Raw genomic sequence first — 17,241 nt, 5'->3', positions numbered from 1 at the left:
GATGCTAAAGACAATAATTCCTCAGGCTTTAAGAAGGGCGGGAGGAAAAAATATAAAGCAAAGAAAGGGGGCAGAAAACTGAAACCTATAATAGTAGCTTCTACATTAGTACCAATAAATACAGCAGGGAAATTCATTGGAGACCAAACACCTTTGCTCAAGTGGATGCAACCTCGCAAGGCCATTAAGAATACTGTTCTGGACGTTCCAGGGATTATTCCCACTACTCCCACAGAAGGGGGCCCTTTAAAAAATTTACAAAATTCTCCCGTAAAAAATGGGGTTTTGATCAATCAAGAGCAAGATAAAAATTTAAATTCAGAGTCAGTGGCGGTAATTCCAAAGGCAACCCCTGATAACATTATGCCATTTTCTGGTGACACTCAAACTAATCCTATGGATAAATCACCGGTTAGTACTGCTTTAGGCGGCAAGGCCTTTCCTCTGCAATTGGTAACATCCTCTCACTCTCCTAATGCATCTTCTGACACTTCTTCCTTGGATTTAATTTTAAAAACTTTATTGATACATCATCAAGAGTCTCAACAACATTTTCTCCAATTAAGAGAAGACAATACTAAGATGCAACTTAGTTTACAGGAAGTTACTAATAAACTGAACAGGGTAACGAAAGAGATCGATGGATTACAACAGTGGGTTGTCAAAGTGGAGGAAACCTTAGCTACTACCACGGCCCAAACAGGTTGACACGATGAAGTAATTGGGTCCCTATTAAACAAAGTAGAAGAATTGGAAAACAGGCAGAGGTGACAGAATCTGAGACTTTTTGGAATACCCAAGGGATCAGAGGGATCAGATGCCAGGGCCAATCTGCTCAAATTATTCGAACGGGCATTCCCTGACCTGTCCGACTGGGATTGGGATTCCCAATTACAACGGGTGCACAGATTACCTATAACTTTTAGAAACAAGAAAAGCAAATACCCACGCACAATCATGATCTGTTTCAGCAATTATCTGCTAAGACAAGCAGTCTCAATCAAAGCCAGACCTAATACTCCCGTGACATTGAACAATATAACTTTTTTTGTTAAATCTGATCCTAGTAAGATAACTATGGATAAAAGGTGGGGGTTGCGCAAACTGATCGATCCTTTCAAATCTAAGGGTGCCACCGTCTTCCTCCAAGAACCTGCTTGTCTCAAAGTTATGAAATCTGGTCATACTTATTTTTTTAATGATGTAAAGGAGGCTGAGCAATTACTTACTAAAATTAATTTAAATGTTTAATATCAGATCGTTGAAGGAAAAGAAGGAATGAGAGAGAGGGGGAAAAGATCAGAAATAGCTAAAAAATGAAAAGGAAAGAAAATTAAGATTGTAAAGCTCACTGGTAATTCACTGGGGCACTTTCTCTTTGTTTATAAATTTGGATTTTTCTCGTATGAGGTTAATACGGAGAATTGCAGTTCTCGGGGAGACCTCTCTGATTGACTGCCCTCTGAACGGCAGCAGAAGATAGGGGTATGCTTCCAGGGAGAAACGGGGAGGGGGTGCTTTAAGGGCTGGGGGTTAGGGTTAAAGGCTGACAGTGGGGAGGGGATAGGACAACGAGGGAAAGGTGGGGGAAAACTGAAAATGACAAGACAAATTTAAGGGTAATTGACTTAGTATCTTATAGACTAAGAATGAGCTTGAATGTAAGGAAAGGTGCAGTTTACTTTGAATCTATCCCTTCTCATTAAAATCATTTCACCTGAAACAGACAACTCGTCTAAAACTCTTAAGAAAGGTCTCACGTTTGGTTCAACTGTGCTCTCACGTCTTGTACCCTTCTTTATCAAATCAACGACTTTCATCAATACTATGTCCTTCTCCATACTATTACGCCATTCATCTTCTGAAAAAGATCCTTCCCCTAAAGAAACTACATCATGAACAAAAGCTATTGCACTTTCCTCCTGAGCATCACCTAGGGACCCACCCACTATAACCTCCGCTACAGGAAGTCTTGATAAACAGTCTGCTTGAACGTTTCGCCATCCTTGAATAAAAAACAGATCAAACTGAAAATTTTGCAACCTTGATGCAAGTCTAGCTTACCTGGGTGACCCTTTTCCTGCTCCTCCAGGAGCCAAGACATTCACTAGAGGGTTATGATCCGACCTTAAAAGAAACTTGGTACCCCAAAGATACGTCTTGAAGTAGTAAGTGCCCCACACAGCCGCTAATGCCTCTCTCTCAATAACAGAAGAGTTCTGTTCTGACAAACTCAAAGGACGAGAAGCAAAAGCTACTGTCTTTTCCTCTTTCCCATGTTTCTGTAGTAAGACCGCACCCAAACCAATATTATTGGTTTCTACCATTAAGATGGCTGTACGTTTGATGTCAAATGGCGTAAGTACTTGTGCATTGCATAATTCCTTCTTTATGAGTTCAAAACATCTACTATGATCTTCATTTCAGACAAACTTCACTCCCTTTTTTAGAAGACCCCTCATGACAGCAGTTTTGTCCGAGAAATCTTTCACGAATTTCGCATAGAACTCGATCAGCCCCATAAAGGACCTCAATTGATCCTTATCTTTTGGACAAGGAGCTGACTCAATGGCAGACAGTAGATTCTTTTTGGGTTTATTACCTCCTGCTGTGATGACATATCCTAAGTATTCTATTTCTTGCACTAAGAAAGAGCACTTCTCTTTTCTCAAAGTTAACCCTGCTTCTTGGATTCTAGATAACACATTTTTTAGAACATAATTGTGTTGCTCTATGCTCTCTCCATATATGAGTATGTCGTCCTGAAAAAACAACACTTTACTTATACCCTTGAAGATCTCTGTAACCATCCTTTGAAATACACTTGCGGCCGATATTAATCCAAAAGGCAGCCTAGTGAATTGATACGTTCCCCCACTAGTGATAAATGCTGTTAGATGCTTTGACTCCTCATGCAAACGTATCTGGTGGTATGCGTTCTTTAAATCAAGTTTGCTAAAATATTTAGCACCTTGTAAGGTAGTCACCAGTTCACCAATGTTCGGTAAAGGAAACACATCAGCCACCACACTCTTTATCAAGGATCTCAGATCCACACAGGTTCAGGCTTCTGAGTGATAACCACTGGAGAAATCCATGTGGCCGCCTCCACTGGTTCTATTATGACCCTTTGTAGCATCTCCTCAATCACGCTTTTCACTTCCTCTCTCACTGCGATAGGCACCCTCCTTGCTTTGTGCAGTACCGGAATGGCTCCTTTCTTTAGAAGTATCTTATGCTCATATCCTATTAATTCACCCAAGTCATCCCTAAAGACTGATTCGGAGTCTTTCAGAGTTTCATCTATTCTGCAATCATCTATTACCATCACTAGTTCACTAGCTCTAGGATTGACTATGATGTACAAATCGTACTGATGCATCCAACCTAATATAGGTGGACCATCCTCTGACACATATATCTTGCCAATTGTAGACCTATCTTTGAAAATTATCTCACTTTCAAAATAACCTAACAGATTAATTTTTTCTCCTTGGTACCCTGCAATAACTCCCCAATAACTCCTTTTGACCCCAATGTTCTTTTAGAATAGAAAGTGGAATTATTATCCACCTGGACCCTGAATCTACCATCAAACTAATGTTTTTCTTATCAATTATGAAATCTGCCCTTGGTCTTCTTTCTCTTTTATCTTGACACAAATTCACCCTCAGATCTTCTATGACTAAAAGTTTATTCACCTCTCTTTTTTATCTTACAATCATTCTCATTAATGATAGCTACCCTTGACTTGGTCACTCCTCTACACATTCTCGCAAAATGGCCAATTTTACCACATTTTAGGCATTCTTTGTTGTTGGCAAAACAAAACATTGCATCTGAGCTGTGAGAACTACTACCACATTAGGAGCAAACCTTATTTGTCGCTCTATTTCCAAAGCTCTTCTTTTGTAGTATATAACCTTTCTTCTTTAATGAAGTAACTGCATTATCCCCATTACTGTCATTTTCTATATCATTCTTACAAGATATTTCCCCTACTTTTTGCTCTGATGTACATTTTTGAAGCTCTTTCATGCATTTTTCTGATTTCTCTACTACCTTCGCTAAATCAAATGCAGTTTTTAGATTCGGATTCTTTACCGCCCATAGTCTCTCTTGTATTTTACGATTGTTACATTGGACTATTAGTTGATCTCGAATCAATTCATCAGTCATTTGTCCAAAACTGCACTTTACTGATAGTTGCCTTAGTCTTGCCACAAAATCGTCTATTGTTTCTCCTTCAAGTTGTTTATTCATGTAAAATTTATACCTGTTCATTACCAGGTTTTCCTCTTTCGCGAATCTTCTTTCTAACCTAGAGATCCCTTCTTTAGACTCATCTAACAGAGATTGACTACTTGCTGCTAACACTTGTGGTAGATATTTAAATACTCTCTGACCTTCCTTTCCTAGAGTAGTCATTAATATTGCTTTTTTCCGTTTTGGCGAAAAATTTTCACCAACCAATGCCTCTAAATAGTTGTAGAACATTGGCACCTCCCATGCTATTTGAGGATTACCTGGTTCACTTAAGAACTGAGGTGGTAATGCAACATTTACCTGTTGAGACATAACGCAATTTAAACACTCAAAAAAAACCAATAAAACACTATTTCCAGTTAAAAATTATCCTTAAGTAGTAAATTCAACTTTTTAAATTGCTTAATTGTGAGGTTTAGCTACTGAAATGTACACCTAATTTAGTGTTCTAAATTGTGTAGCCACTAATACATGATGTCTCTCTATTCATATGCTTGTTACTTTACTTCATTCAATAACAATAACAATGAAGAATCACTGGTGAATCTACAACCCTTCTACTAAATGTTGTTTAGTCACTCGGTTGCTGTTGCATGTTGGTAAATTTAGAAACAAAACAAATTCTGAAGAACAAAACAAATCCAAATGCGAAAGTATTTGATAAGTCACCTTTTGTCTTTTCTTCAATACAAAAGACATGTTTACGCTGGTACAATTGCTGTCTTCTTTAAAGGTGAGAGTATCACAGTTGCACGCTCGTGTCGTTTGTTTCTCTCCTTCGGCTTCAATTTCACTGGTTACTTTTTTCTTTTTTTTTAAGATGGCCGCTTGCGTAATGCGTCATCATGCCACTGTATCCTTCCTGTTTCCTCAGCTCTCTTTCCTGTGGACGTCGGTTTCCGTTCCCAGTCACTGCGTGAGACATATCTCTATAGTACCTCGAGAAGTTCTTTTTCGCCGTATGCGTCACACTGCAGACATCACCACAGTAACGATATCAACATCTGGGAGCAGCATGCTTATAATCTCCATGGTAACTCCGACAGTTCTTTTCAAGCGCTCGTGCAGGTATTCGTATCAAAACACTTTGTATAAATTTTGCGCAGTGCAAGTTAATTTACTGAAAATCGTAAAACATTTCACCGCAACCTTCAATTTAACTCTGTAGGCACTGCATCTTCATTAAAACAATGTAGATTCTTCTTCAACACTCGCGCATATAACTGAGTGATAACGCTTCCGTCAACATTCATACTGTTCTCGCAAAGTCATTTGAAATTGTAATAGATCTCACCAGAATCTTCAATTCGTTTCTCATTTCTTCTCATGCGCTTATGTTCTTTCTTTTTGGTTTTTTTTTTTGGTGGATTATGTTCTTTTCCTGTAGATAATTCTTCTTTTCTTCAAAATTGATAAAACATCCACTGCAAGCTCCACTTCTTACAAATCTCTGGTCAGCTTCAAAATCTCTTGCCAATTGTTGTAAATTAAACAAGTATTCCAACAGCTTGTTTATAAGTCACCTTATGGTATTTATTGCAGCACAGGTAAAAGTACATATATCACACCAGCTGACCAGATTCCAACAGTGAAGACTAGAACATTAGCTGGGTGAGATCATAGCATACAGATCACATAAACATTCTATTGTATGAGTCACAAGTAATACTGTAAAAAGACTACAAAGCAATGAAATACAATTTACTACAGACTGACAGGGTCAAAGCCAGCATCAAAGAAGAAGTTTCTAAGATGTTGGTGCTATGGGTGATAGATCCCTGCAACTGTCCTTGGTTCAGCCCATGGTCTTGTTCCCAAAGGCTGCTGCATCCGGTGCCACACCTGAACTTCGGTTCTGTGTGGAATACTGTGGGCTCAATGCTGTCACCCGGACTGATGCACACCCCATCACCAGAGCTGATGAGCTCATACATCGGCTGGGAGATGCCAAGTTCCTCAGCACGATGACTTAACGTATGGGGCCATTGTTGGTGGCCAAAATAGAGTTCTGCGCTCTCAGCACAAGACGGACACTACCAGTTCGGGCAATGCCTTTTGAGTTGAAGAACGCCCCTGCCACCTTTCAAAGGTTGGTAAACCAGTTATTGGCAGGACTGGAGGATTTCATTGCTGTCTACCTGAATGACATCACAATGTTCAGTTCCAGCTGGGAAGATCACTTGCACCACCTCTGAGAAGTATTGCAGGCTCTGCAGAAGGCAGGCCTCACTATCCTTCCTAGGCCAGTAAATACCAAATAGGACACGGGTCTGTGGTGTACTTAGGGCCCCAGCTAAGAAACGGCCAGGTGGCACCACTACAACTTAAGATTGACAGCCCTCTAAGACCCAGACGAAGGTGAGAGCCTTTTTAGGTCTCATGATTATTAAAAGAGATTTGTCAAGGGGTAAGACACTATTGTTGCCCCCATGAATGAGCTAACTTCCAGGAAGCAGCCAAGGAAAGTGATCTGAACTGGTGCCTGTCAGACCACTTTTGATGCACTGAAATATGCCATGTAAACAGTGTCTGTGCTCAAGGCGTACAACTTCTCCCAGGAATTTGTTGTGCAGACAGATGCTTCAGAGCATGATGATGGGTGGAACTCTCACAACTGAATGATGAGGGCCTGGACCAACCTGAAGCCTTTATTAGCCGGAGGTTACTTCCCAGGGAATAGAGGAGGAGGGCAATTGAGTGAGAAGCTTTTGCTATGGTCTGTGCACTGAAGAAGCTGAGCTCCTACTTGTTTGGGACTCACTTCCTGGTTCACACAGAATCCAGGCCCCTCAGATGGTTGATGCAGATGAGCAGTGATAACCCAAAACTGTTGAGGCAATCCACTTCCTTACAGGGGACGGAATTTATGGTGGAACACCACCCTGGTACAGAATATGTAAGTGCTGATGGTCTGTCCAGATTGTTCCACCTGAGAGCTTCTGAGAGGGTGGGTAGTTCCCCCCACTTTTCAGCTGGAAAGGGCAGGTGTTATACCTAGCATCCTTGGTGTGGTGTCCTCTGTCTTTTTTGCCTCTACCACCTGTATTTTTTTGACTGTGTGCTGGATTTTGTTTTTGCTGATTTAGGTACTCTGGGCACGTTGCTAATGTTGATCAGTGCCAAAGTGCAAGTGCTGTCTGTGAAAATTATGATTCAAATTGGTTATCAATGATCAGCATATTTTACACCCTCCCCCCCAAAGGCAGGCCAAAGGTACTTTATTTTTCTAAACTCGTGTGAAGTTTATTTGTAGTGGTTTCACTGTGTTACTGTGTCTGTTATGTACAAATACTTTACACATTGCCTCTGGGATAGGCCTGACTGCTCGTGCCAAGCTACCAAGGGGGCGAGCAGGGGTTATCTTAGGTGTATAATCTCCTTATACTGACTAGAAGGAAGGATCCCTACTTGGACAGGGTGCATACCACTGCCAACTAGAGACCCCCATTGCTAACAGATAGGGAAAGATGTTTTCTGTATTGAAGATTTTGGAAAAATCAGCACAGTTTTTATATTTCAAATGGCGATAGGAGCAATGTTCCCTCTAATTATTTTTCTCTGTGTGCGGCAGTGGAGGGTCTCTGTGCGCTGCAACTATGGCTATGTGCGCCAGGAACTAAACCGCACGTGTCTGTAGCGCCAAATGCACTCAAAACATTTACTTTAAAAAGTGAAAAGATGGTGCATTTTCACACATACAGCGCCACAATAAGGGTCATAAGAGCAGTTTGCAAATTTATTCCATTGCCTGTATTTTCATTGTTGTGCCTCTGTTGCCTGTCTTCCCCGCTGCCTGTACGTGGTCCTTGCCCCTTTTTCTTCCCTCTGTTCCCCTCGCTGTCCCCGTGCTCTCTCTGCCCGGTCTTTCCTTCTGTACCCCTCGCTGCCCGTGTCTCTGCCCAGTTTTCCCTTCTGTTCCCCTCGCTGCCCGTGCCTCTCTGCCCGTTCTGCCTTCTGTTCTTAGCTGCCCCAATATTTCTGTATTTTGCCTCTGTGCCATTAGTTTTTTGTGCCCGTCTGCCCCCTGTGCCACTCGTTTTGTGCTTTTGCCTTTTGTTCCACTTGTTTTTCCCTCGTTTGTGTGCCCTTCTGTCCTATGTGGAGAAGTGGAGAAGTGTGGCTCACTGGTTAGAGCAGGCAGACCCTGGAGCAGAGGCCAGACCCGGGACCAGGGTTCAAATCCCGACGCGGCAGGGTCTTGAGCTCAAATGTCCACGGACTCGATAATTCTCGCTTCGGTGCCTGACCTAATCATGGGTTCACACTCTGCAACTCTGGGCATTAAGCTTGCTTAATCTCCACAATGGCCCCCCGCAGCGGGATGCCTGGATTTCACCTTGGAGATGCCCTGTAGGGGCTATCTCACAGGGAAAAGACAGGACGGGTTCCCAAGGCAAGCGCTTAGAGACCCCTGGGTGATAAGCGCTATATAAATCCAATATACAATACAATACAATATGTTCCACTCGTATTTTGTGCCTTTCTGCCCTCTGTTCCACTTACTTTTCCCCTCGTTTTTTGTGCCTTTCTGCCCTCTGTCCCACTCGTTTTTTATGCCTTTCTGCCCTCTGTCCCACTTGTTTTTGTGCCTTTCTGTCCTGTGTTCCACTCGTTTTTTGTGCCTTACCATCCTCTGTCCCACTCGTTTTTTGTGCCTTTCTGTCCTGTGTTCCACTTGTTTTGTGTGCCTTTATGCCCCCCTGTCTCTGTCCCACTCGTTTTTTGAGCCTTTATGCCCTCTGTCTCTGTCCCACTTGTTTTTTGTCCCTTTCTGCCCTCTGTCCCACTCGTTTTTCGTGCATTTATGCCCTCTGTCCCACTTGTTTTTTGTGCCTTTATGCCCTCTGTCTCTGTCCCACTCGTTTTTTGTGCTTTTATGCCCTCTGGCTCTGTCCCACTCGTTTTTTGTGCCTTTCTGCCCTGTGTTCCACTCGTTTTTTGTGCCTTTATGCCCTCTGTCCCACTCGTTGTTTGTGCCTTTATGCCCTCTGGCTCTGTCCCACTCGTTTTTGTGTGCCTTTATGCCCCCTGTCCCACTTGTTATTTGTGCCTTTATGCCCTCTGTCTCTGTCCCACTCGTTTTTTGTCCATTTATGCCCTCTAGCTCTGTCCCACTCGTTTTTTGTGCTTTTATGCCCTCTGGCTCTGTCCCACTCGTTTTTTGTGCCTTTCTGCCCTCTGTCCCACTCGTGTTTTGTACCTTTATGCTCTCTGGCTCTGTCCCACTCGTTTTTTGTGCCTTTCTGCCCTCTGATCCACTTGTTTTTTTGTGCCTTTATGCCCTCTATCTCTGTCCCACTCGTTTTTTGTGCATTTATGCCCTCTAGCTCTGTCCCACTCGTTTTTTCTGCTTTTATGACTGGCTCTGTCCCACTCGTTTTTTGTGCCTTTCTGCCCTCTGTCCAACTCGTTTTTTGTGCCTTTCTGTCCTGTGTTCCACTCCTTTTTGTTCCTTTATGCCCTCTGTCTCTGTCCCACTCATTTTTTGTGCCTTTATGCCCTATTTCTCACTCATTTTTTGTGCCTTTATGCCCTATGGCTCTGTCCCAATCGTTTTTTGTGCTTTTATGCCCTCTGGCTCTGTCCCACTCGTTTTTTGTGCCCTTCTGCCCTCTGCCCCACTCGTTTTTTGTGCCTTTATGCCCTCTGTCCCATGCCTTTCTGTCCTGTGTTCCACTCGTTTTTTGTGCCTTTCTGCCCTCTGTCCCACTTGCTTTTTGTGCCTTTATGCCCTATTTCACACTCATTTTTTGTGTGCCTTTATGCACTCTGGCTCTATCCCACTTGTTTTGTGTGCCTTTATGCCCTCTAACCCACACTTTTTTTGTGCCTTCCTGTCCCGTGTTCCTCGTTTTTTGTGCCTTTATGCTCTCAGTCCCACTCGTTTTTTGTGCCTTTATGCCTTTCTGCTCTCTGTCCCACTCGTCTTTTGTGCCTTTATGCCCTCTGTCTCTGTCCCACTCATTTTTTGTGCCTTTATGCCCTCTGTCCCACTCGTTTTTGTGCCTTTATGTCCTTTGCCTCTTTCCCACTCGTTTTTTGTGCCTTTATGCCCTAAGTCCGACTCGTTTTTTGTGCCTTTATGCCCTATTTCTCACTCATTTTTTGTGCCTTTATGCCCTCTGTCTCTGTCCCACTCGTTTTTTGTGCATTTATGCCCTCTAGCTCTGTCCCACTCGTTTTTTGTGCTTTTATGCCCTCTGGCTATGTCCCACTCGTTTTTTGTGCCTTTCTGCCCTCTGTTCCACTTGCTTTTTTGTGCCTTTATGCCCTCTATCTCTGTCCCACTCGTTTTTTGTGCATTTATGCCCTCTAGCTCTGTCCCACTCGTTTTTTCTGCTTTTATGACTCTGGCTCTGTCCCACTCGTTTTTTGTGCCTTTCTGCCCTCTGTCCCACTCGTTTTTTGTGCCTTTCTGTCCTATGTTCCACTCGTTTTTGTTCCTTTATGCCCTCTGTCTCTGTCCCACTCATTTTTTGTGCCTTTATGCCCTAAGTCCCACTCGTTTTTTGTGCCTTTATGCCCTATTTCTCACTCATTTTTTTTTGCCTTTATGCCCTATGGCTCTGTCCCAATTGTTTTTTGTGCTTTTATGCCCTCTGGCTCTGTCCCACTCGTTTTTTGTGCCCTTCTGCCCTCTGCCCCACTCGTTTTTTGTGCCTTTATGCCCTCTGTCCCACTCGTTTTTTGTGCCTTTCTGTCCTGTGTTCCACTCGTTTTTTGTGCCTTTCTGCCCTCTGTCCCACTTGTTTTTTGTGCCTTTATGCCCTATTTCACACGCTCATTTTTTGTGTGCCTTTATGCCCTCTGGTTCTATCCCACTTGTTTTTTGTGCTTTTATGCCCTCTGGTTCTGTCCCACTCGTTTTGTGTGCCTTTCTGCCTTCTAACCCACTCTTTTTTTGTGCCTTCCTGTCCCGCATTCCACTCGTTTTTTGTGCCTTTATGCTTTCAGTCCCACTCTTTTTTTGTGCCTTTATACCCTCTGTCCCACTCGTTTTTTGTGCCTTTATGCCCTCTGTCTCTGTCCCACTCATTTTTTGTGCCTTTATGCCCTCTGTCCCAGTCGTTTTTTGTGCCTTTATGTCCGTTGTCTCTTTCCCACTCGTTTTTTGTGCCTTTATGCTCTCTGTCTCTGTCCCACTCGTTTTTTGTGCCTGTATGCCCTCTGTCCCACTCTTTTTCTGTGCCTTTATGCCCTCTGGCTCTGTCCCACTCGTTTTTTGTGCCTGTATTCCTTGCGCTGTGTTTGGAAACTGACTACGCTTTTGTTAGTAAAGCGCGGGGCAGACTGTGGCCTTTTGTTTAAGTATTGATGTTAATCGGAGCCCGTGAAGGGGCTCTGATTAACAGCAATACTTAAACAAAAGGCCACAGTCTGCCACGCGCTCCCACATAGCCGCAAGCGCCACAATCCCCACCAGCCCCCCTGCCTCCTTACCTGCACTCCTCATGACAGCTCTGCCACCACCGCATGAATAGCGCTGCTCGCTTCTTTAAAGAGGCCGGCAGCACAACTCTTTCTAGCGACATCCTGTGTGCGCGCTCCACACGAGGTGGTGCGCGCTGACATCAGGGGAGGTGCGCGCGACCTAGAGGGAACGGTGGTTAGAAGGCAATACGGACCAATTCCTGATGGGTCTTAAATAAAATTCTTCATTGGAAGTAGGGGGTGGTCTCCTACAAGGGCATTTTTAGAACAAAATAAAGCATTTCAATGCACACCAATTAGGTGAAAAGGTTTCATAGTGATGATGGGGGAAAACAGTTGCTCACATTTCTCTGTAAAATAAATGCTTCAAGCTACCACATGCAAAATAGACACTATTGCCACTTCCCATTTGGTGAGTAACAAAAGTCCTGTATTGCCTCTTGCCAGTCCTTCTCCTCATTTCTCTTTGATGTACTCCACACATGCATACACTCAAACATTCAAAATGCCGCACACGCAACTACTCATCAACACATGCATACTTAGCTCTTCAACATCATTTTTCACATACACTTTTTTCACATACTTTGCACATGGTTGTTTCGCTTGCATGCATGCACACAATCTGCTTTGCAGACATACAGGAGGAGCTTCAGGGAGGGACTTTGGGTTCAAATAAGCAAAGAAGGAAAAGATAAAACTGCAAAAATATACAAAAATGTATGCCAGCCTTTTATCTCCTCAAAAGAGGAGGGAGTGAAGGTAAAAGCATATAGCCCACAACTGCCTGTGTACCAGTGAAAACATTCATATAAATAAACCCCCTGTAGATTGACTCCCACCATTACAGTCAATTCCTTCTGGCAGGGTCATTCCCAATTTAGGGCCTTATTACGAGTTTAGGTGCTACTTATCGGAAATATTAAATAATGATACCACAGGGCACATTATTCATTGTATGCTATAAATAGCACCTTGTATGAGTTTCTGGGGACTAACATGCAGATTTCGATGCTTTATGCACCAAAGTCCCCATAGTAAGGTAAATACAGTACAATTTCCACTGTTAACTGCCGAAATGTAATGAAGGTTGAGTAATTTAACACATCCGATAATTATTTGATGTGTTAAACCATTTCAACCCATGCATAAACAGGGGTGTCTCTTGGCATTCAACACACAGACTTCTGTGGTAGTATTTGATCTATGTAGTTTTATTTCTGTACTTAGGATTACAGGGTTTTCTTAAGTCTTTGTTGTTAATTCTTCTCTCTTCTTCTCTCTTACAGGTTCGTCTGAGGCTCTACCCGCCAGCACCCTCAATAGAAGGAGAAACTCAGGTAAGTCCTATTCCATTTGAATAAATAAAGGGGCAGATTTACAAGCCCCTTGCGCCGCTTTTAGCCCGCCGTTATGTCACTTTTGTGATGCAGCGGCTGCGCAAAAGATGCGCCATGGTCGGGGTACTTACAACGTGACGCATCTGGGAGATGTGTCACGTTGTAAAGCCCTTTGCCAGAAGGGGGCGTTCCTGTGCAGTGGGGGGGGCATTCCAGCGCAGGAAACCCTCCTAATAGTGGCTGAGTGAAATCTACAAGATTTCACTCAGTCACTTTGCTTTGGGGCCCATGCTGCGCCAAAACCCTGTGCCTGCTTGAAGCAGGCGTAAGGATTGATGCAGCATTAACAAGATAGGGCCTCCCAGAGCCTTGCTGGCGCAGCGTCGCGCTTGCGACGCAACTCCAGCAATGCGCCGCCTTTATGGCACAGATGCATCACGCATCTGTGCCGTTTTTGCCCATTGGTGCGCTGCATTGTAAATGCGGCGCATCAATGTTGGCGGAGTCAAGGTGCACAATAAGTGGTATATCCCTGCTGATATGCAGGGATGCGCCACTTATTGTAAATCTGCCCCAAAGTCTTTCCTGATGCTGATTTAGTGTCTGCTTTCTTTCAGGTTCCCTTATTTTTAGTCATCCCCCTTCCCTTTGGGACACCTTTACACTTCTCAGAAAGGAGTTAGCCTTAATAGGAGATCATATATGACCTGTGTTAGAAAGGGGATTTCTGGTTTGCTAGTGCTTGCGCTTAAGCCAGGCCAAAACCACCACTCTAGTCAGGGCAAGGGAGTTACAAGCTGGAAATAACCACTCTCACCCCCTTGGTAGCTTGGTATGAGCAGTCAGGCTTATCCCAGAGGCAATGTATAAAGAGTTTGTACAAAACACAAACACACAGAGCAGCAACACACTAGGTACACCACAAAAGAAACTCCACACCAGGTTATATAAAAAATAGCCTTTGTATTATCATAAGCACATTAGAAACATAGTCACACATTTACACCGTGCCAACTGGCAAGGGCAATATTCACAGGGGATTATATACAGGACCAGGCCAATCGGGCCACGGTCAGAACTATGAGAACATGTGAGTAAATTCAAACCACATCCAGATATTACTGGTATAATAATGACTTAAGCATTATCACATTAGCATTAGACACCATTCTGAAATATCATAGCATGACATTAGGCAATAGATCACATTAGGCCCAAACCTCATTATTATAAACACATTACGCAATAGGCCTTACCGGCATAAATCACATTACGTCTAAACATCCTAAAAATAAACACATTATGTCATAGGCATCTCAAGCATAAATCACATTACGCAATCACATTAGGCATAAAGAATATTATGCAATCATCATATAAGCCTAACCACATGATGCCACCGGTGCATGCATTACCTTATGGCCTTGCGCCCTATCAACACACAGGTATCTGCAATGCCCTCTGTCTAGAAATGTCAGGGTGCTCAACTGCCCCTGGCAGTGTAAGCTAAGTGCGCAATTGCCCAGGTGCGTGGGAGTGTATCTCACTCCTTTCGACTCATTAAAAACAAAATGCCCCCAACCGAAAATGGAACTGGCACTACTGAGCCCCACTCTGAGACTTGGAAAATAAAACTTTTCCCCACGTTGCAGCTGCCCGCTACTGCGGCGCAACTGAGGAAACAAAACAAGCACAGGCACTACGGGGCCCCAGGGAGCACCGAAATGGCTCCAGGCACCGACAATGTGCCTCGGTGGAGCCAAGATTGCCCCCAACGTTGCAGCTGAATGCAGACTTATCCTGGGCACCACTGTGCCCTTGGAGCTCCAATCCGGGACTCCTTAACGCCTCTGCTCCCACATGGCCGGAGGCCAACAGGGACAGGGCCCAATCTGAGTCCCCACTCACCTGTGCTCTCCACTCGTTGGGGGTAGTCTCTCTGTACTGGGAGACCTGGAAGCTCGGGTCAGGCACCTCCTCTCCCTCGCTCAGCATGCGGGGCTCTCTCCAGACATGGAAGCCCGCTGACGATCCGGTGTCAGCTCGCCTGCCGTCCTCTGCTCCGGCCTCTCCTCACTTCACCCGGGCCCTCTCTTGGAGCCCGGGACTTTGATGTGGAGCCTGTGAGGCCCCAGACTTCCTGCTTTTGGTTCACGGACCAGCCCACAACCAGGCTCGGCCGCCTGGCTTCCGGATTGCTGCGAAGAAGAACCAGGCCCCAGTCCTCAAAGTGGTATTCTGTCCACCTCTTCCTTTTATCGTAGGGATATTTTAAACATTTTGTCACATGGCCCATTGGGTCGTCTTCCTTATGTAAGCATGAGCACGCTGCAGACTGTCCGCTGCTGTGTGCACATTACTACACGCGTTTCTTTTGCATATGCCTCTTCTGATATTCTGCTTCTGGGATTTATTCTGCATATTGTGAACAAAGTGGAACAACAATGCCCTTTGTTATTATGTTCTGGTCAGGCCCTATCACCTAGACAAACAAACAGATGCAGCTGTTACTTACTTTAGTCTTATTGGAATACACAGATAGGTAGCACACACTTGGAGAGGGACCTTTCCAGGGAGAAGAGCATGCCAGAACCTATGATGTTGATCTACCATCTATATATTGAGGTGCAGAGTTGGCAGATAATGCCCAGATATCTTCTAATATATAATCATCTTGCTTCTATACAATGGGAGGGAGGTTAGGCTACATTGTCTTTCATGATGACAGCTCCTTTTATGATTTACAGACTATTTGCTATGCTAACCGTATTTGTGTTGGGCATTTTTCTGCTTCTTGTGGCATGTATACTGAATACTAAAGCACATTAGTTAAAATAAATATTTTAAACATGTACGTGTATCTGTTAGATCTTATTGTGGTCGAGTATAAGAGTGTAAGCGAAATGGTGGGTCTTACACCCGCGATTCCTTAGAGAGCCGGAAGTGTTATGTTCTAGGGTGCCAAATCACTTGTTCCTCTGTGAGTGAGTTGGAGGGCAAGTGAGGCACTATAGCTATTTGGTCCTGGGCTGAAGGGTGCTAAGGTGGTACGGTGACTCAGGCCCTACATACTAAAGCTCCATAATCCTATGTATAGTTCTGTGTTTGCACAGAATCCCTGCAAAATGGCACCACCAACATTTGGTCCGGTACTTATTCACAGGACCCCTGAGTAGCGCTTGTGCTCATCCACAATACCTTCTCCCAAGTTCCTAGAGACGTCCATGATGGGCGACCATTGTCTCCTGCAGTTATAGGGTATACCTGTTTCTGTAGGTTTTTAAAGCTTGAATTCTAAAAGGTTTTCCAGACCCGTTTTGCGCTACCATTTTGTTCAACAGTTCCATACGATTCTGGCACATAATCGGGCTGCACTTCAACCTCATTTGACACAGCATGGGGCCCCTAATGCAAGGGCTACTGTTATTTTAGTGGTTGAGGCAGATCCAGCAGACAGCTTTGAAGTACTTTACACTTTGGTTACATTTCCTGCAGTTGATACAAATGATAATTTATTTCATGCCTACACAGTCTCTGCTTCTCCAGCAGAGTATTATCCTTATGCGATGATTGAGGTTCCAGTAACGTCCTGGAAGAATACGATTTGGTTTAAAATGAACAGCTTGATGATGTTTTCCCACACACTAGTTATGTAGAGAAGCACAGGATCCTTACTATGTGTTGGCCGAGTGGTCTGATTCCTCCTTTAGCGGACTGCAACACCTGAGGGACGGTGTTTGCTTCAATGTATTTACTGTACTTTGTCACCCCTTACATGAGCGTTCTGCAGAGAGTTCTTAAACATGTACAGGATCAGCCCTGGATTTGGGGATGAAATTAGTGGCTATGTTTCCAATAGTCTCTGATATTATTCAGGCTAACATTAAAGGTGAACCAGTTTGTTTGCAGGTACGCCAATGCCTAGCGGCGGTGACGGACATTGATTGGGAGCAACAGTTTCCGATTATTATTGCGGGTGTTTATACATCCCTGGGATGCAATAATTTGGGAGTCAGACCATTTATACAAGTGCAGGGTAAAGCCCCTCCTGACAAGGAGGGTCATTCCGTCTTTCCAAAAAATACATGGAACAAAAATATGCAGCAGCAGAAGCCTAAGTCTTGTTCTGGTTTGCCTCCACCTAATGCTTCTGAAAGTAATAATGATTTACGTGACCGCTCTAAAATTAAGACACCAGAGAGGT

Source organism: Lissotriton vulgaris, chromosome 1_1 (assembly GCF_964263255.1).
Source record: "Lissotriton vulgaris chromosome 1_1, aLisVul1.2, whole genome shotgun sequence".
NCBI lineage: Eukaryota > Metazoa > Chordata > Amphibia > Caudata > Salamandridae > Lissotriton > Lissotriton vulgaris.
This window is presented reverse-complemented; position numbering follows the sequence as displayed.